We start from the raw sequence: 22179 nt of genomic DNA on the forward strand, positions 1-22179 counted from the left end.
TAGCATGTATCTGGAAAAAATAGCTACACTTCATAATGTCTTGGACCAAATCCAGGAATTATGTTAATAAAAATGACAACTCTTTTTTCTTTTAGGCTAAAGACAGGATAATCCTCAGGAAGAAACCACTGCGAACACTTTGAAAATGCATAAAAAGATGATCAGAGCTTCCTCTCCAGGTCAAATGACCCCAACTAAAACATCTGGACTCATTTCTGACTTGCTGTACCATCTGCACTTGAATGCTGCCTTCACGACTTCTTTTAGGTTTTCATATTTCAGTACTTTATTGTTTTAACGCCGTTAGAGTTCGTTCTGTCTCCATAAAGCACTCCGCTGCACCTCGGTGTGTGAACGGCACTTCACAAACAAAGCCGCCCGCCGCGCCTGTTCTGTTGAAATAACTCAGCCTGAACTCCGCGCTTAGCATCCGAATAAACAAAGTTGTAAATAGATCCAGTTTTTTATGCATCAAACACATCTTTTTTATGTGACTCTAAATATGCAGCACATCTAAATGCAATAAAATGATGACCAACTTTTTGTCAAATAGCAGTCTGCTCCAGCGGGGAGACGGCTGCAAGAATCTGTTTTTATACAGAGGTAGGAAGCATCAAAAGATGAATTTAGGAGGAAGGTCTTAAAGCGGCTGTTTTTAGAGAGCCGTGAAAAGGGCTTAGCTGAAAGCCTGCATTATCCGGCAGTATTTTTAATAGTATAATTATTGGGAGCACAGACACGATTAGAGAGCTGGATGCTTGGAGAGGAGAAGCATTGACAGGATAAAGGTGTTATCATGACTGTAAAGCAGAGATATCAGCACCTGGGAGGCTTTCATGAGAACACGTCTAAAAATAAAACCCCGTCAAATGTTTTATTTACCACAGCAGTGCTGGGGAAGACATCGCTGCAGAAGTCAGCTTCCACCAACACCAGGAAAAATCTGGTGTTTTCAAGAGAATCTGGCCACACAGAAAATATGGCGCTCGAAAGTTAATAGCCGGAAGTCCCTCCCCCTGGTGGAGCCGGACGCAAAAAAGACCTCATTTGAGACCGAAATCATGGATCGGAAGTTCTAGATCGGATCCCCACGTTTTTAAGCTATAGATCTTTTTTCACTTTGACTGCTTCTGTGATCAGCTGACTGACAGAGAAAAAACAGCATTTTGTCTGCGATCGGCTGATTCACAGAAAGAAAATTATATTTCATCGGCTCTGATCAGCTGATTCATAGGGGAAACACACAATATCTTGTCGGCGATCAGCTGACTCATTAAGAGAAAAAGAAAATAAAAACATATATTTTGTCATGATCAGCCGACTCAGAGAAATAAACTGTTTTTCTTTAGCCATTATGTGATTCACATAGAAGAAAAACGGCATTTCTCCGACTTTTTCTCCAGAGGTAAACAGGTGTAGTTATACAAACTTGAACACTTGTTAAAAGCTTAAAAGCTGATCATTCTAAAAAGATTTTAAAATATAATTTTTACAGGTTTTCCTAAAGTTTAGGAAATTCCCGCTTCCAGGTTGAGATCGTTTCTGGCATCTCTCGATTTTTGAGCTTCTGCTAATAGTTTGTCCAGATGAGGAATGATAGATATAAAATAGAGGAGACGGAGCTGGCCTGGATGGCTGAGAGCCAAAGTCATCTCAGCAGCAAATGAAAGGTGGCGAGCGGCGGTGGGGAGGGGCTCTTCATTAGCCGCGGACTCATGGAGGACGGCAGGAAGTCAGGACAAAGAAAATGATCCTCCTCACCCAGAAGAAGGACGGACACAGACACATCTGCATGCTGATGCTGTGTGCACACAGCTGGAAGGCCCAAAAACAGCCTCCTCGTGATGGAAGAATGTATTTACAATCTCGCCAAAAGAAACCAGGGACAACAACCCCATTATCCGTCTCTCTGCTGGTGAGTGTCTGAGAGGCACCGAGATCCAGAGATAGACCGAAAGAGCTCATAAGGCTGTGATAAAGCGCTGGAGATGAGAGGAAATATGGGCGTTATTATCTAGATAATGGGCCCGTAAACAAAGGATACATTTCATTCACTGATGGCTCGCATCGAGATGTGCAAATGCACGGCCGCAACACACCGGGACACACCAATTTTTTCTTTTTTTTTTTTAGAGTGAACAACAAAAATAAGGCAAAATGGAAGCTGAGAGAATGGAAAGAATGGCTGCTGTTCTGCATCGCTCTCCTTTCTTCTGCAAGCACAATTCCAGCAATTCCAATGATCGGTCCAAGCACGCACTAAACATGCAAATAAAAAAAGGCAAACTGTCCAATGTCTGTCCAATCATCTGTTTGTCGGAGCAGAACTCAGAAAAATGACTTCAGAATTCATTCCAGCCTAAAAAAAGACTAAAAATACTTAAGTCAGAGCAGAAATATGTTGGAATTCTCTTCCTACTCGCTACATGACTAAAACATGCGGGAAAACATATGTTTAACCCTTTAACACAGGTGTCTCAAAGTGGCGGCCCGCGGGACATTTGTGGCCCCCAGCAGCCTTGATATGAAAGTTCAATGTCTACTAAGCAATAATATCTTCTCCACACTTCTTTGATGATAGCTTTGCATTTGCTTTGTGATGTTTCAGCTTTATGCTTAATACTTTACACAGACATGAACAAATGTTCAATAAACTTGTTCAGTAGACAAAGACAATGGACCAAATATATAGACAGTGGATGCAAAAACAAACTTTTGGCACAAATGGAACGTCATACTGCCCAGACTCTTTCAGACAGAAGATTCTGAAAGAGAAAAGCGGCACAAGCCGCAATAATTCAGCAAAAATTTAAACAGATCCTGAAGAAGAAAAGTTCATGAAGGAGAAAAGCAGCACGAGCCGCGATAATCCCACGATAATTCCGCTATAATTTCGTGATAATTCCAGCAGATACTGAAGAAGAAAAACGGCGCGACAATTCTAGAAATAATTCCACAATAATTCCAGCAGAATAGGCTGTCGGCGTGAGCCGAGATAATACCACGATAATTCAGCGATAATTCCCCAATAAATCCAGCAAACTCTGAAGGAGAAAAGTAGCGCGATAATTTCGTGATAATTCTGCGATAATTCCACAATAATTCCAGCAGATTCTTAATTATCTCCTTCAGAATCTGCTGGAATTATCGTGTTAACGGTTTAAAAGTTACAGTGAGTTAAAGATTTTGTGTTTAAGTGTTTTGTGTTTTTTGTCCAGCAAAAAAGTTACAGTAAATCAAAGAACAGAAACACTGGAGCTCCGGTTTTAAAGGGTTAATGGAATTGGGACAGCATCCTTACTACTTTTTTAATTTAAAAAAATGGCGTCACCCATTTGTTGAAGTGAAAACCTGATAGATATGAACATTTTACCTGACGACAATACATTTTCCACATTAAAAAGTCGTTCAAACACAATGCATTGTGGTCTATATCCACTAGTGAGCAGTGATTCGTTTTTCTTTGAGAAATTTTAGAAGTGTAGATTCCGACTCCTTGAAAAGACAGCAAACGCCCCACACTTAATAGTGGTAGAGAACGATGCATACAGTGAACAGATGGATGAAGGGATGGATGTATGCAAGACTTAATCAGATTAAATTAAACTGAGTATCCATGTTTACAGTCAAACAGGTCCCTCTGTGTGGCAAACATCTACAGGCGTCGTAGCACGCCACCGTCTGTCAGCTATATAAATGCAAAGCACCGTGCACGGCTCTACAAATGCATATAAACCCAGCAAAGAAATCGATGCGATGGTGGGTCCAGAGAGGAGCTGCCGCTGGTTTATTGTTCCCTCAGAATTGCTTAGCTTTCCACTAAGTGCTTGATGGATGGTTTCACAGAATGATGCTGCGCTTGTGTTTTCTGCAGAAGCGCCATCACTACGCTCTTGTCAACATGTATAATGTAACATTAACAGACTTTGAACACATTAGAGGTTCTGCCATGAGGACGGGGGCAGAAGACAAAAGCAACAAAGAGGAGAGTGGAAGCAGGAAATCAAAGGGTTTGCTGCTCCTTTGTGGATGTGGATTCTGGGTTTCATGGAGATTTGAAGGTTTTCTTTACTGGAGATGTTGAGGAAATCAGTCAGAGTGTCAGACACACTGTTTGGGTGCTTTCATGGTGGTGGGTTTTGGTCTGGACTAGTTTGTTTCCTGGAATGGGACAGGTGTGAAAGCAGACCTGGACTCTGGTGCAGATCAGACATGAAGTGAACCCTGTTCTGGTTCCCCACAGTGTAAATGCGGATAGACTCTTTAGGAGGTTTAAAAATGGAAGCAAACCAGAGATAGTAAGTTCTAGAAAACCATAAAATCGTGCGTAAAATGACAGAGGACGACTGATAGTTAAATTAGGAAAATCTTAGTTATAATCCCAATGCTATCCATTAATATACTTCCATTTCTTTCTATTGTAAAAGCGTTCCCAGTGGTTTATTAGTTATGATTATGCTGTTTTTTTTTTTTTAGTTTGTTTGTTTTTAGCTGAAATCAAAAACCCTGTGTTGTTTTTAAAACATATTTCCTGCAGAGCAGCAGGAGTTCATCAGAAATTAGCTTTTGGGGCGAGACGGTTAGCCTAAATAATTTCCCAGCATGCCTTTGTTTACACTCTCCCCTGCTAGCAACAAGAGCCTCACAAGCTGCAAGTGGATGATTCACAATTTGAGAAACCTGAACAGGACTGTCAATGGACGATATGTGCTGCTGTGACGTCACCCTTTTAGAGAATCAAATAAAAATAAATACTTGTTTTCATCCGTTGCCATGTTTTTAATGACTTATCACGTGAGTTGGTTTGTGTTTATTTGCATAATTATGATTTAATAGAAACGGTGTCATTGCATAACTGTGTTTTTTTTATATTTCAAGAATTTCAATAAAGTTTTGCGCGTATGTGTCATGGAAACGCAGCTTGTGACAACGCACCACACATCAAATAGTCCGCTTTTTGTAAAAGTGCATCTAAACCCAAAATAAATAAATAAAGAGCTAAAAATTGATTGAATATTTATTTATTTTTAAATGATTGTGGTATGATTATGGCACTTTGCGTCGGACGGTTCAGGCTTTTACGGCGTACATTACTCTCTGATAATGCACACTTCGTTAGGCATTATCTCTTACGTAAAACCACCTTAAGGTTGAAAAGAAACATGATGGAGGTGAATGAAGGACCAGCTGTCTCTGGTCTTCTTATTCTCCATGAACAGCTCACTGCTGATGTTCTGCTGCAAACATCTCGGATTCAAAAAGGAATCAAAGATTTCCCAGCAGACATTTGCTCTATTTACTGGCAATAGTAGTTCATAACTGTGCAGGCCTTTGAATGGTGTTCTGACCAATCACACAATAGTTGTCTTAGATCAGAAATCACCTCCATAAACGATTTATGGCGCCTTCAGATGTGGAATTATTAAAGACATTTTGGCGTCCGCCGTCGTCTCTCTCAGCCATGAATCGTCTGTTTCTGTCCAACAGAACCGAAGGCAGAAAGACACACGGTTCTGCTGGAGCCTTCCTCTGAACCAAACCTCTAACTTTCTTTGACATTTCCTCCCCTATAAGGAAATCTGACTGCAACCTAATATCCAATTCATCTTCATCCTCCTTCATCACTCAGAGTTTTCCTTTTCTTCTCCCCTTAAAGCGTTAGCATCTCCCTGAACCTGAAGATCCACCCCAAAGCCCCGAGTGCCGGCTTTTATCTGCACCAGGCAGGCCTGGTTAGCTTTGATAGAAACACCGGATAGCCGGCTGCTGATAGGGAGGCTGTCAGGGCCAGGATGAGAGCGGCGGATGATAAGACAGAGGCGCGTCAATGAAAATGACGCCTGTCATAGCCGCGAGTTACAACTGATAGAGCCCTGTAAACTTCACAGCCTTTATGGCAGGGATATATCACAGAATCACAAGAAATGAGACGAAGGACACAAAACAAAGAAGGGAGGGAAGGAGTCTTAAAAACACGTCCTGCTTGGAGCTGGAAACGGAAATAGAATTGAAAATCTTAACATGGAGGGAAACAAAACACATGGAATGGAGGTACTGAGGTCGTCCCGGGTCAGTGGGAGCTTCAACACTTTGATATATAAAACACATTCACTTCATTAAAACACAAAGAACAGACACGAAGGATAAATGAAAAACATGTCTGGTAGCGGCCGCAGCATTCCTGTCTTTGATGTGTTAAAATCAGTTTTTATTGTTATTAATGGTCCGATGTTATCTTGTGCTCATTTCTAACTTGTATTATTTTGACTAAATATATTTTTATGGAGAGTTATAAGAGTTATTAAAGGTTTAAGTTGATTTATTCTGGAACAATATTCCTGTTTTTTTTATTATTATTATTATTATTCATGATTATGTTAAAAAGTTACAGGTTAAAAGTTTTAAAAGTTGTCATTCTGCTAGTTTTTTGGACTTATTTGGCATTTACAAAAGATTTCTCATCCTTTTTTTGGATTTGACCTGATATTTCAGCTTCATGCTAGCTGCTTTGGCTAATTTAGGCTTTTATTCTGTTTTTTAGGCTAATTTTGAATATTTCAGCTATTCTATCTATTATGTCTAATTTAGGCTTTTTAAAAAAGTTTTTTAGGCTGTGTTCAAGTTAGGCTAATATTTATATGCTAACTGTTTGGCTAATTTTGCCCCTTTTTCTGTTTTTTATGGCTTTTTTGAAGTTTAGCTACTTTTTCAGCTACATGCTGGCCTTTTTGGCTTATATATATATATTTTTTTCTTTTTTGCTTTTTTAGGCTAATTTGGCATCTAGCTAGTATTTTAGCAGGCTATCAGTTTTAGCGTTTACTGCTATTAGCTTCAGTCATTTCAGCTATCAACTTTAGCATTTTTAGCTATTAGCGTCAGCATTTTTAACTATCAATTTCTGCATCTTCAGCGGTCAAATTCAGCTTACAGAATTCACACCAGCATTATCCCAGATAATTCTATATATATAGTTCATAATCATGTTAAAAAGTTATGGTTTTAAAGTTTTAAAAATGTAGTTTTAGTGTTCAATAAATGTTTATCCTGCTCAGCCCGTGGCCTAAAGTGTGTTTTGGATTTTGGCCCCTTGTGCGATTGAGTTTGACACCCCTGATGTAAAGCGGGGCTCTCAAAAAACTACCTGCAGGAGGGCGTCAACCTGCAGACAAAAACCTCGCAGGGGGGCAACAATCACTGGCTCATGAAAGAAAGTGGTGAAAGCTGAAGGAGGTAAAGATGGCGTTTGTCTCCTCCTGGCTCTGTGCGGCCTCGCTGTGTTCATGTACGGAGGTTAAAAGCTTCAGTACGGGTAAAACTATTCTGCTCCAGCCACCAATTATCCATCTCTGTTTATTGAAATGTTCATCCAAAGTGGTCTTAAGTAACAGTAATGAAACAAAGCCTCTTACGGACGTGGAAATGTTTTTCCAAGCGATTAAGGCGTTTCTGTTGTGTGGATTTGACCTGTGCGCTGTACGGTTCAGGAGGAGGGTAAACATGTTGGCTTTTCACAAACACTGACGTTTGACTGCTTTTTGGAAATTCAGCTCATTTCGGTTTTAATTGCTCAGCTCTCAAAGAAAATGGTGTTTTTAACATCTTCTTGTAGCAGTTTTCTAATATTGGAGAACAGGTATAAAACAATTTAAGACTAAAACTGTTTCTGAGTATTTTTTTATTCAAACGCGTTGATCAGGGGCTGGTTTTACACGGTTGAGCTTGTTTTTATATTACGCTGATAGTATTTTCACTTATTTACATGCAGCCAGAACAAAAAATGATGGAAATTCATGTTGGCCACTAGTGCTGGGAGATATGTAAAAAAAATGACATCACAATATAAATTATTTTTGGCCACAATAATGATATATATGGCCAGTTTCATAGCTAGCTATAGAACTGAGATCCAAGAACTGATGAGTCTTCCACACTTGAAGACTTTTACTGATAAATATTTCAAGAAATGATCATTTTCTTGTAGAAAAGCAAGAAATTACACCGAACTAGAAGAGGATACAGGAGCTTCTGTGGCTGTTTGGATGAAAACAGTCGCTCAAACATCTGAGCTGCTCTGCATTTCTAAAGGTGTGTTTGGACTGGAGAGCAGCAACCGCGACACAACTTCCTGTTTTGGCTTCATGGGAATAAAAAAACAAAATCTGTGAAAAGTTTGCAAAGTAAGCTACAGGAAACTAAAAACTCATGATTCTGACCGTCATCTCAAAAGGGAAACAGAGTTGATGGAAGGAAAAGTGTGTTAAAAAATATATTAATATAAATATAGGTTTCTATGTGTGTTCCTGGCTGTGAAGTTGGACTCTGGGAGCAGATGGACCTTCACACATGAGTGACTGTCCTGATACCACAGTGGGACAAATCCCCCCCCAACCACCCCCATGATATCCAGCCGACACATAAAAGAGCTTATAGTAAACCTGAAGCATATGTAGGTCAGACAGTCGGATACCTTCAAGACAGACAAACAGCCGTGGTGACAATGATGGAGATGGGAGTGAGAGCCAGTCTGCAGTCTAAAGGGTTTATTTTAGGTGTGGAATGCAGAAAATTAACTAACCTAACTAAATAAAAGCTGTTATGGTGCAAAATGAAGGCCAGACAGGGTTTTTTTAATTCTATAAACTTAGCTGCAAATGGCTTTTGGAGTCTTAGATGTGCAATCACAAAATGAACACTTTATTACAAAGAAAGCTCTGATTTTATTCTGCATTTCATTTCTGTTATTTGGTATACTGTGTCTTAGCTTTTAGAATTGTATGTCCATCTCTTAAACTGTAATATGGCGTTTGTGTGAATGCTTAGCACGCATTTACACTGTTGTGATCTTGTTTCTCTTTATATCTTTTTGAAAAATCTCAATTATTAAGCAGTTTCTGCAATGGTATCAAAACGTTCAACACGATCAGGACATCAGTGCCTGTACTTGTTGTATTTGTATGTGTTACGCATTTTAAAATATTATGCAATTTTTGCAGAAATTCTTAGAATTCTTTGTGTACTTTCCAAAAATACTGCACGCTTGGTATCAAAACATTCAGCATGTTCAGGAAATTCATGTTTGTATTTTAGTTATTCATACTTTTTACGTATTTTATAATTTTACACAATTGTTGCCAATTTTTATAAAATCCTTCTAACTTTTTGTTCTGTGTTCTTTCTGCAAATTACGTAAGTCACAACGTTCAGCACCTTCAGGACATTCATGCTGGTATTTTTGGTATTTCTACCATTCACGTATTTTAAAATGTTATTTCATTTTTTTTTTTCAAGAAATGTTTCAAATTCTTTGTACACTTTTAAAACTATTGGCATCAAAACGTTCAGCACGTTCATGCATGTACTTTTGGTATTTATATCTCTTATGCAATTTCATGTTTTACGCATTTTTCAAGAAATTCTTCTAATTCTTTGAGTTCTTTCTGCAGATTCTGCAAGTTTAGTATCAGGAAGTTCAGCTCATTCAAGATGTTATTCAGCAAATGTAGTAAATTGCTTCAGCATTTTCAGCAAAAGCATTCACACTAGCATTATCTCGGTAAATGCTACTTTTCTAGTTGGTCATTAATAAACATTGTCCCTTAAAGTTAATTCATTTATTAAATTGTTGCCAAATTCCTGATTTGGTTTGACTCTGCTTTACATCAAAATTTGATCAGACATATTTCAAACTTTAATCATCTTTGCTTTGTTACAAAAACCTTTAATATAAACTGACAATGAATCTAAATTAATAGGTACGTTATTGAAGGTCTTTAAGCTTATTCCAGATTTTTTGCAAATCATTTTGATTGATAGAAGAGACGGTGAGAGTGGATCTCCGTCAGCGCTCTCTAAAACACTTCAAAGAGATTTTCTCTCCTTTTATTCTTAATCTATCTATATAAATGCCATAATCCTCTAATGAGCAATAACTATCCTCTGCAAAGTCAGATATAATTAGTACTCTAAGCAGAGCAGAGATAGTGCTGCACCTGACGCGCTCCGTCACGGGCGGCGAGGCTTTCACGGCGGGTTCAGCGACCGCTCTATTCTTTCATATCAGGTTACTCATGATGCCAGCTCTGATTGACTGGCTTTCCTATTCATCCACATGTCTGCACCGCGGTTATTCACGCGCGAGTCTGTGGCCTTTCACCAGCACCGCGCACTAAAGGTCACACGCTCGCCGGCGCAGCTGCAGGACATGCAACAGGCTGCAGGGAGAGCGAGGGGGAGGGGGAGGAGCAATACCTCCATACCTCCCAGCAGAGGCGCATGCATGCATGTATGCAACACAGGTGGAAGAAAGCAAGCTGCTTTAACAGCAAATGAAACCTATTTATCACCTTTAAACGGCTGAAATGAAAAGAGCCCGTCATTCCCTCCATCGCTCCTCCTGCCTGATGCATTCATCTGCTCCTCTCTCCATCTCCACCTTCCCAAAGAATTAAATGCCTCTAGCTAGCAGTCGTCAGATAAGTGCGTGTAGCGAGGTTGCTAGACACGGCGCGGCGGCAGCATTACATCTTCCGACCATCACTAAATCGCACTAACTCAATCATCAGCGTGGATTACAAACACACACACACAGTGTGCAAATCCCTGCGCCTGAGAGGTGCTTTACTACGACTGATTTTATCAGCTGTCGAGCAAAAAGAGGAAGAAATTGCACCACAACATTATCATACACAAAACCAGGAAGCTCACAGATAAAATGAATCCCTGTTTGGTGTCAAATGAGGAAAGATGCAGCACATGATGTTAAAATCCCCCTATGACAATTATTTTATTTAAAAAAAAAAAATTCCCAGCCGTGTTTTCATTATGATTAGGAAGTTTTTAATATCAAAATCCCACAACATAAATGTCTTAAAAAGACATTTTGTCATGTTGATCTGAAGCATCCGTTTCCAAAATCTCCTCTGAGGGGGCGTGGCTTCTAGAGCTGATCCCCTCTGTCTGATTATGGTAGCTCTGTGTCTCTCTAGCGTAAATCTTCACCACTGCTACATAAAAACCTCCATCAATCTGGGTAATGTCCAGCCGTATGGTTCTGATCCGGATGTCAGCTGGGACGAGGAAGTGAAGATCTTCATGGACAGAACTTCCTCCAAAATCCTGATTCTTTCTCCTTCCAGTTCACCAAAGACTCTTTTAGCTAATTCTCCAATGTTTATTGACTGTGATCAATACATTCAATCATTGGTTTCTCAGAGTTCTTGATAAAATAATCAAAGCTAACATCAAAATGCTCTTTCATTGATTTACAATCCTTTCCAACTGCGGTCAAATGAGCCGCCGTTCACATTTCCGTGGTCACATCAAGAAGCTCCGTGGAGTCTGGTGGAGATTTTCCAGCGTTCTCAGTCCTGCTACCGTAAGTATTGGATGAAACTCACACCAAAAATCCAGTGATGCTGATTTGACCACAGAAATGTGAACGGCGGCTCATTTGACTGCAGTCAATGTGAAGGAGGAGGAAACTGATTCGCTGTGGCGACCCCTGAAGGGAAAAGCCGAAAGGAAAAGAAGAAGACCACTCAGAAATGCAAAACAAAATGATTTCTTATTACATTTGTTCTCTTTCAGAAGAAATGACATGTTAGAAACTCTACAAACAGGATTTTCATCATAGGAGGACTTTAGGACATCTATTGAGCTTGATGCTGCGTACAGTGGTGGAAGGAGGACTTGTGAAACCGACTCGCCGCCGTCTCTGGATGGAGGAAAAGCTCTGCTAACAAGCCGCTCGATGCCAGCCTTTTCAGAGGCAGGGAGGTGCGAAACCAAACAAAGATTTGGAAGAGAGCTTAATGCAGCGAGGGGAGACGCTGAGAGTGGCTTTGTGGAGGCCAGACAAACAGAGGGAGTTTGCTCTGACGCTGAGACAGACTTCAGTTACTCTGTTCCATGGAGGTGCTGACCATCAGGAACACGAGTTCTGCAGCCGCTCCGCCTGAAGGTATGCGGAAGGAAATCCCGTTTTCTCTGGGATTACGGCAAACGGGACCTCGTCTGCAGCTGTAATTACCAAAGCAGGTGTGTTTGCATGTGTGCGTCCTCCTGTGGGAAAGCGGCGGTGATTACACGGCCACTGGCGCTTCTAATAACATCATTTCAAAGAGGAGAGGAAGAGAAAGGCTGGGAGACGAGTGATTTGGCTAAACCAGTCCGTCTCTGCATGAGCTGAGAGGAAACGGAGGAAAGAGCGTCTGCGCGTTTCCTCTGGAGATTTCAAAACATCATTTTAAGATACCAGGAAGCTGTTTAAATGGCATAAACACTGTTTTAACCTAGACTGATATCAATAAACATCCTTTTAGCACACGTGTCAAAGTTAAGGCCCAGGGGCCGGATCCGGCCCTCCTGGTAATTATAAAGTTATTATAAAGTCTGGTAATTATACAGTTATCTTTCACTCATTTCTAATTCGTATAATTTTTGAAACATATGTTTACGAAGCATAAAATATTGAAAGTTTTTTAAAGTTTAAGTTTATTTATTCTGGAAAAATATTCCTGCTTTTGTACTGTTCATAATGATGTTAAAAAGCTATGGTTTAAAGTTTTTGAAATTGGCATTCTGCTAGATTTTTTGGACTATTTTGCCCCATGTCCATTTCCCAGGAATGGGCCAAGTCTGCAGTATCATTTTTTAGGATTTTTTTCTTGTCAAATTTCAAAGTTTTCAGTCATTTTCAAGCATGTCTTTTAGGATCTTCCTATGTTTTTATTTTCCATTTTGTTACACGTATCAGAGTTGAAAATATAAAGTAACTAGTTTTATTTATCATGTGTTGTCATATTTTGATGTATTTTTTATGGCAAATACTTTTTATTATATTATTAATAATTACCCTTTAAGCTCAAACTGCTTTTTTATGCGAGGACTTTTAGACCAACAAAAAAACTCACGTTCAGATACAAACAAAGCTGATAAAAACGTTTTCCGATCCATCAACTGCTCTGCTGCCGTTTTTCATCTTCTACTTCAAAAAGAAATCTGTAATCAAGGTAAAGTCGGACTTTATTTCCAGCTAAACCTGCAAAGTTTTTGTTGATTTCCAACTCAGCAGCAGATTCCAGTTTCTGTATCTAATCAGTTTGACTTGTCTGGAACTTTTTGTCCTTTCCAATCGATGAAATCTGAAATCTAAAATGATTATGAAACAGCTTTAAAACTGAGATTCTGAGAAATAAAAACAAACATTTGATTGCTTTTTGTTTGTTTCTAAAGAAATTCCTCCCAAATCAAACAAGAAAACTTGATAAAAAAAAGACTTCAGAGCAAGTTTTCTTGGTTTTCTGAGACAATCATCTAAATTACAGATTCTAAATCATGAAATATTCAACTGAGAAGACAGAAGCTTGAAATTAAACATTTGATTCATCATCAAAACATGAATGAAGGCTTTTTTTAGTCATTTGAAGACAGTGTGAGTCGTCATCTGTTCCTGTAAGCCGACCTTTCAGCGGTTTGTGTCCACAGTCACTGCAGCAGAGTCAAAAGTCCAGAACCGTCACGCACGCCGCTGTGAGAGCGGGGGGAGGGGCCACATTCCTCACAAGGCTGAACATACGATCGCGCACGGCCTCGCTGGATTCTTGGCAGCGGCGTGCGAAAAGCCCTCCGTGCTCGCTGACACCGGCTGGGTTTTATCCACCGGCATGCTTCTCCCATCGAGATGGAGTTGGGAAGACGTTGCCGTGGGAACCACTAAAACAAAAGCTGCAGAGACGGCACAAACATCGCCGCCTGCACGAGGTGGGCCGCGCTTTAGCGAGCTGCAGGTCTGGAGGAGTTTTTCTGTTAGTTTAACAGACTGGAGCGTGTTTGTCCTCGAGGAGGAACTCCGCTTTTCTTGGCATGAGGCTAAACCTGAGACTCATCCTGATGGATGAAGCTTTCATGGACTTTATCTGAAAGATTGACAGCTGATAAGTGTTTCCATCTAAAAAATAAACATGTGAACAAAAGGGAATCCATTTCTGAGAGGATTCTTTACCGTTGAAGAAAAGTAAATAAAGTTTATTTGGTGTCTCTGCACTCTGTCTGAAACAAAAGAGGACTCGACTCGACGGAACAGGGAGACGAAACGTTTCATCACCTCCTCCTGCTCAGGTGAGACCACCCACCTGCACCAGCAGACCGTTAATTCTTGTTTAGGGAGAATCCAGACTGAAGCGTTCAGGACTGCTGTTGGGAATTCACCCTTAAAGGGGCCATACCATAAAAAAAAAAAAAACAGCTTTTAGGGCTTTTAAGGTGCTTACACAGAGAACGTGATTTGTGTGACAAATTAGAATTCTCCGCCCCTTTTTCATCACGCAACGAATTCGCTGCTCGCCGCCTGTCAAAAAATATATTCCTAACTTTGACGGTACGGACACGTGTGGGAGGAGCTACCAGCTAATGTCTTTAGGTTGATATAAGAAAAGGTGTGGATATCTCACTTAGAATGTATGAAGACACAGATGATGTTGAGAAATCAGGTTTATTTATTGTAAAGAGTTTTATAAAAACATCAATAATCATGTCTCCATGTTTGAGTTTATATGATTATTATTAAAAGATTTTCTGGTACAGAGGGTTTTGTCTGTATGTCAGCCGCTTCCACTGTGTTTCTGTGTCTCTGTGGCTGAGCTTGAATGCTCACAGTCTAGTATTAACAATAGGGAGGAAAAATAAAATTAGGAAAACCTTTGTCTTTTTATTAACGACTCAATGAGGCCCGAGCCGGCTGCCCCCGCACGCCACAGCGGCTGTCTGTCTGCCGGCATATGGAGTGAGTGAGCTCCAGCACCGGAGCGAAAACCAGCGATCTGTCCAGAGTTTATCTCACCTTCGCCCCAAAGTAACCGTATGAGCTCTGCAAACCTGCGGCTCCAGTTTTTAAGCAATAAGATGGAAGTTCAGGGCAAAAACGCTCACTTCGGAGTAATATTCTAACCGCTGATGGAGTAACTGCAAATGTCACATGACCAAAGCTGAGTTCCTGATTGGTAGATGCGACGTTGCGACCAGTCAAACTTCACATATTTAAATATGGAGTCCACAAAAATAACTCGTATTTAATAAATAATTTGTTTCTTAGTGTTCCAAAGGTAATATATGATCATTTACATGGATATAGTTTACTCTGAAAATCAAGCCATGGAGTTGGAAGACTGACGCCTCTCCCACACCTTCTTTCATCGCCTAATGTTGATGATCTGCATCGCCCTCCACCTCCAGGCTCAGTTTCAAATCCCTTCCTCCAGGATCCTTCTCTCTGCCTCATGTGCTGTAAGCGTCCGTTGGGGGGGTTGGCTGCTTCAGTCCAAATAAACCGACATGACAGATTCAAAATCCAAACAGCCAAGTGGAGAAAATGCTCCTCCTCACACGAGAGACGGGAGCAGAAAATAGAGGTTTACACACCATCATGAATCAGACATTTTCCTCATGGAGCAAAGTTCAGGCCGATGACGTGTTCAACGTAAATATTGACGGGAGCGTTCCCAACGCTGGGCACACCTGTGTTATTCACACGTCTTTTGATGCTGTTGTTGTTGAGGACGGATTTTAACCTCACTCCACCCCTTTTCTAATGGGAGCGCAGATTACAGCCGTTGGCTCGGTTCAGCCGGAACACATACCGGGAATGTGAGGAATGTAGTTTCCATGCACACACCTGCAGACAGCTGCACACACGCCCCATAAAACACGCCGTCATAAGAAAGGAATAGAGCAGAAGTAATCCTCATACCTAATAATGTCATCAATCAATCTTATGATTTGATTTAGATCCACAAAAAAAAAAAAATGAAACCGTCACCTATGATAACAAGTAGAACTCATGAAATCTGTTTAATATGAAGAAGCACTCAGACCAAAAGAGCAGGTTTTAAAATCCACCTGGATGTCCGTCTACATTAACAGCAGCTGATTGTTGGGGAGCAATAGACAAAAAATGAGAAGGAAAAAGCAAACAATCTTGTTAAATATGTCAATATGTCCTTTTTCTGACACTAAGGAAAGTTGTAGTCATTCTTCACTGCTCCACATCCATTTTTTCTAGCTTTTTTCCTAATTTTTACTCCTTCAGACTCATAGGGAACCATCCTTTTTCCCTTCTCTAAATGTGCGGCGTCGCTTCCCTTTCTTTACATGCTGTGGTTGGATGACACCAGAATTTAGATACACTCAATACGATGAAGCGGAGTCACTGAGGAAAACTGCTGATTGATCGACACGGTTCACGTTATAGATCCAGAAAAACAACAAAAGAGTTGATTCCTAACGTTTGATAAAGTTGATTCATGTTGACACAGGACCATGAACATCAATCAAGATGTAGTCGTGTGATTAAAGCTTCAGTACCAACTGCCCTTATGGGTGGATACAGGTGAAAAATGGGCAAACCTGTATGAGTGGCCTGCACAAAAAAAAAAAGAAAATTAAGGTTGTAGATCACTCAGTGAACCAGAAGAGAGAAAACATTCATACACGTTTTTTCCTATGGGTATGCTGCAGGTGACAGGACATAATCAACACTTATACAACACATAAGAATAAATGAGGGGGAAGTAAGTGAGACACAGGTGTGCCGTACAGATTTTTCTTCTTTTATCCCGTCCCCCTCAAATCTCTTAGCCCTGGTCATATGACATGTGTGCGGTCCTTGCTGCAGTCCGTCTGTTAGAACTAAGGAAATTAGACGGTATAGTTTATGCAGATGTCCTACGGGCACTTGTGTATCTCTTGCATGCAGCATTCAAGTGCAGTCAGCAAGGAGCCAGTGCTCGCCCATTACCCACGACTAGAGTTTGGCGTAAGTGTGCCGTACGACAGCATCAACCAAACGTCAACTTCCATTGGCATAACAAATACAGAGCAGGCCAAAAGTTTGGACACATAGTCTCATTTAATGGGTGTCTTTATTTTCCTGACTATTGACATAGTAGATTCTCACTGAAGGCTGTATAAGGGCTATTTGACCAAGAAAGAGAGTGATGGAGGTCTGTGGCTGATGACATGGCTGGACAAGAACCCCATTGAGATGTTTGGGGTGAGCTAGACTTCAGAGTGAAAGTTGTAAACCAACACACTTTCATCCCCAAGTTGTCACATACTGACATTTTGAAAAGGAACCTTCCGCGAAACTTTTTGGACGTTTTGGGTGTCCATAACTCGATGTTTTGTAACGTGCTGGCTGTTTGTAAAATAAAGGGTCTGCAACCCTCAGGATGCTGGTTCGGGTCCAGTACTGAATCTGGTCTGGTGTCAGGTTAGGGTACCGGTACTGGGTACCAATGTTATACACGTTGGTTCTGGTTCGCGGCCTGGAGATTGGGGACCCGTGATTTAATGGGAACACCCAGTACATTCAAAATGAGGAGTTGTGGACACTCAAAACGTCAAAAAGTGACACGGAGGGGTCCTTAACCCAACGTTAATATATCAAACATGATTTCAGTTATTTCATCTTATTTTGGTTAAGGACATAACTCTAAATGTGTTCATCGGTTTTGATGCTTAATTGATAATCTACAATGTAAAAAGTCATGAATATAAAAAACAGCATTGAATGAGAAGGTGTGTCCAAACTTTAGACCTATACTGTACTTCATGATACACGTACGACAATGGTATGTTCCATTTTCATGATGACCCTTGATGACCACACAAACCTCAAGGGAACTGCTAGACACACCTGGATGCAGCCGGTCTTTTCTATGATCCAGACAACGCTAAAACCAGCATCTGTCAAAGGCTTATGTGATGATCTCCAGAACAACACAGTGACTTGAGGATTTCTGAAGGACGTCCTGAAGTGAACCAGTTTCTCTGCTGTGAAAGTGATGCTGCGTTTATTTAAAAACAAAGTGAAATAATAAACCGTTCCCTCAAACACTGCAGATAGCGCCTCTACACTCAACCAGGAAGTGAACACAGCCTCAAAACTTTGCTGAGTGGACTCATTGTGTGCCTCTATGTGTGCAGTGAGCTCGGTGTGCTGCTCTCAGATAACATCTATTAATACCTCCACTGCTCAATGCAGCCACTTTACACCAGCATGTGTAAGCACCGGTTCACAGAGGGCAGGAACGGACCGAAGCAGATGAAGCCTACAGGATGCACTCCACTCTGAGCTGGCACGCCAACAAAAAGCCAACACACCCCCCGGCATGCCAGAGCAGCAGCGCCGCAGCAGCTGGTGTCACCAGGTGGAAGACAAAAGCCCCACCTCTGGTTTGGCCCGTAGCCACAGTAACAGAATCAGGCCGAAACGATGGCCGCCCCATTCTGAGACGGCGAGTTTGACACCCAAAGCTGCCCACCCAGGCTTCAACACATTCCTGGTAAATGAAGACAATTAGAGGCTATAAGTGACTAGTATGTTTCCGCCGGTGCCCCGCGTCCACCACAGCTGAGAGGCTGTCGCACAATTAGTGTGAGGACATATGGCAACACCCAAACGCACATGGAAATTACCAACCGCTGAGTTATTGTTTGAGATCATTGGACTTGCTCAAGAGTCTGAAGATCTGCATTGTTTGTCACCCACATGGTGTTTATGCAAAAGGCCAGAAGTTAAATGTTAGGTTGGGATGTGTGTGAAGAGAACGAGCAAAACAAAGATAGGGAGGATGAAAGCAGGGACAGTTTTTATTTTTAACTAAAAGATCTTCCAGTTTAACAGTTTAGCAGTGGGTCAAAAACAAGACCCAGGTTTGTCCACTGGATGAATCTGTTTGGACCCAGAAATATTTCTGCAGGAATCTATACATGAGCTGCAGCAGAGGTCAGTATACAGCTGTATACATGGTGTTATTCATTAGCTTGTTTTGGGATGAAACTAGAGCCCTTTTTTAGTTCTGCGGTTGTCCTCTGAGCCAGATTTAAACCTTTCCTTTTCTCCAAGTGGGAAAAATGGAGGAACAAACAAGCCGGACAGATGCTGGAGCTGGAACTGGAACACGCCCAATAAGGATGTTTGGAAGCTAAGGACTTAAGATCTCACCGCAAGGAGTGACAAAAAAATGTTTTGGAACCAGGCTGTAATTATGTTGTGAAATCAGAGCGTTTCACATTGTTGTGAATGGGGACTGTTTGCTTTCTGTAGCGAGTCACTGAGTTGATCTAGTGGTAACTTGATCTGGTTCCAGTTTTGTTTTCAAGCTAACGTCGAGAATGAAGTGCAACAGTTACATGATCTGTTACTGTTCACTAAAGAAAGAGCTGCCTCACTTTACATCCCAAACTTGAACCCCGGAGACACTGAAGGCTGGATTCACACACATTCTTATTTTAAGGATCAAACTTTACATAGAAGTGTTCAGCTTTTCTGGGACCAGGTCGTGGGGGCAGCACTCTTAGCAAAGACTTCCCTGTCCCCAGTCACTTCCTCCAGCTTCTTTGGGGTGAATCTGAGCCCTGCCAAGAGACATAGTATCTCCAGACTATCCTGGGTCTCCCCCGGAGTATCCGGATCAGATGCCTGAGCCACCTCAACTGGCTCCTCTCAGTGCGGATGAGGGGCGGCTCTACTGCGAGCTCTCTCCAGGTGACCGAGCTTCTCACCCTATCTCACCCTCACCCTCCAGAGGAAACTCATTTTGAGCTTTACACCAGGTGGTGGGCCAACTTGTTCTTTCAGCCTGGACCCTACCGGGGCCCTCTCAGAAGAGCCCCAACCCCAGGCCTGGCTCCCGGGTGGGGCCCCAGTGGTGCCAATCCAGTTGACAGTTCCGACATGTTTGACATTGTAACTAACCAATGGTTGATCCAAGTCGGTCTGAGTCGCTGTTTCTATGGTAACCACCCTGGCTAATCAGGAGTGAGTTTATTGGAAGGCCACACCCCTACCACTTGAGAGCAGGCTACACAAAATTCATCAAGGTTTCTGTTGATTGGGCTCTACCTGCTTTTATTGAGGCATCTGATTGGTCAGTTTATAACTTGAACTACAGAAAAAGGATTGAAAACATGTAAAAAAAAAATCAAATAAATAATTATTCTGATCAATAGAATGATTAAGTAACAGCTCTTAATTTCTCTATAGAAGTCTATGAGAATATGGTTTCTTGGTACAAGCGGGTACTTCCTGTTTGGAACAACAGGGGGGAGGGGCCACTCAGTCCAGCTCTCATGTAGAGTCAATGACTGAAACATGGTTGCACCCATAGGTGGATTCAGTAAAACGGACTTGTTTCAATCAACAACACATTTAAAGGAAGCTGTTGGGTGCAGAAAACTAGAGTCGGAGACTATTTGATTAGAAGAGGTGAGCTGAAGTGTCATTGAGGAAGACACTGAACCCTGCATTGCTCCTGGGGTTAAAGTGGCGCCATCATCAGTGTTTGTGTGAACAGGTAACTATAAAGTGCTTTGGACCTCCTACAAAGGTAGTAAAGTCCTATCAAAGTATACACCATTTACCATTTATCACCCAAGCAGAGTTTGTGTAGTTGTTTATAAATGACGATCTTTTTTAAAACGCACAAAGCAACAGACAAACTTCTCTAAAGTTTGTACATGTTTGGCCATCATGACACCGTCTGTGTGACTGAATGGAAGCTGGTTCAGAGAAAAGTTTCAAGGTTTTTCCACCTTTGACAAATCAGAGTGAACAGACAAGAGTTTGCCTTGGACCGGAAAGAGGAAGAGAAGAAAGCCGACTGTGAAAGTTTCCAGAGTCAGCTGAGGGCGGTGGACCGTCACAAGACCCTTCTTTTTCAAAGTGCTTCTTTATTGTGAGACGGTTTCTCTTAAACACACACATCGACTCGGTTATCTGGCCTTTTTATCTCCCCCTGACTCTCCCAAGGCCTCACACAAAGACACAGGAAGTGGTCGTGCACGGAGGAAGCTGTTCGTATAGAAAACAGAGGAAACTCAACATCCTGGATTACTTTCCCTCACGTGGAGAAGAAAAAAAAAACAAAGAAACGCACACAGACACACAGAATTAGACTGATTAGAGGAGTTGTAAAATATGACAGTAAAGACAAATGTGTAGCGATGACTCTGCTGCTGTTGTGCTGAATTGACAAGAGATGGGAGACATAAATATCTGCTCCCTCGCGCAGCTTTTGTTGTGCAAAACACAATCCACTCAATTGGATTAAACTCAAAATCAAAGTAAATTACTCTGGAAATGAACTCTGGCTTCCCCCTCTCATGTAAATACGAAGACGCATCAAAGCTTCAGGACTTTTTTTATAACGCGCCCCTCCCCCACATCACAGAAACATAAAACACACCAACAATTTCTTCAAAGGTAACCATGCGTCGCTATTAGCTCACTGCACACAGACGGGAATGCGATGCTTGCTTGGTCCCTCCATACACTCACAAGCTTAACCATTCCTGTCCTAACAGACCTGGACACACACACACACACACACACACACACACCATTAAGCAGCAGCATGGGCGCTCAGCAGGATTTAGAGGACAATTAAAAAGCTCAATTAGACTTATATTCTTATTTCCTCAAATGAGCGTGTTACAGATGGTGTGGCATGCTCTTTGCTTTCAAAAACACACTTTGATAGTTTCCTCCTGGGAAACAGCACTTGGGGAGATATGGGGGGGTTGATGTAAATACGTCTAATGGTGCTGCGTGGAGATAAGAGAATCCTTACAACACATTGTTACTGATACTAATATGATTTTGTGCGTTCTGCGGTGTTGTTCACTCACTCGCTGATTGCAGTCGACGGCGGAGGACGTGCACTTCCCTGCAGTCGCTTCCTTCCCCGACTTTCTTTTCCTCTGACTTCCAGTAAAACAAAAGCATCTCAGGCCCATTGTCCCGCTCCATTTTGGGACTTACTAAGATTTTTTTTAGGCAACTTTGGAGTTTAGCTAATATTTCAGCTACATGCTAGCTGTTTTGGCTAATTTAGGCTTTTTTGTTTTTAGGCTGTTTTGGGGTTTAGCTAATGTTTCAAATACATGCTAGCTGCTTTTTAGCAACTTTAGATTTTTTTTTAAAGTTTTTTAGGCTGTTCTGTAGTTAGGCTAATATTTACACACTTACTGTGTTGGCTAATTTAGGCTTTTTTAGGCTATTTTGAAGCGCAGCTATTTTTTCAGCTACATGTCAGCTGTTTTGGCTAATTTAGACTTTTTTAAAAAACGTTTTTTAGACTGTTTTGTAGTTAGGTTAATATTAACACAGTAGCTGTT

At 41.3% G+C, this 22179-nt stretch overlaps 1 protein-coding gene across 5 annotated transcripts in view; it reads right to left on the minus strand.

The window, feature by feature from the left end:
* Positions 1-22179, minus strand: part of LOC112144749 (plexin-A1) — a 267901-nt gene that overhangs the window by 142935 nt on the left and 102787 nt on the right. The window lies entirely within an intron of this gene.

The sequence above is a fragment of the Oryzias melastigma genome, linkage group LG5 (assembly GCF_002922805.2).
Source record: "Oryzias melastigma strain HK-1 linkage group LG5, ASM292280v2, whole genome shotgun sequence".
In the NCBI taxonomy this organism is placed as follows: Eukaryota; Metazoa; Chordata; class Actinopteri; order Beloniformes; family Adrianichthyidae; genus Oryzias; species Oryzias melastigma.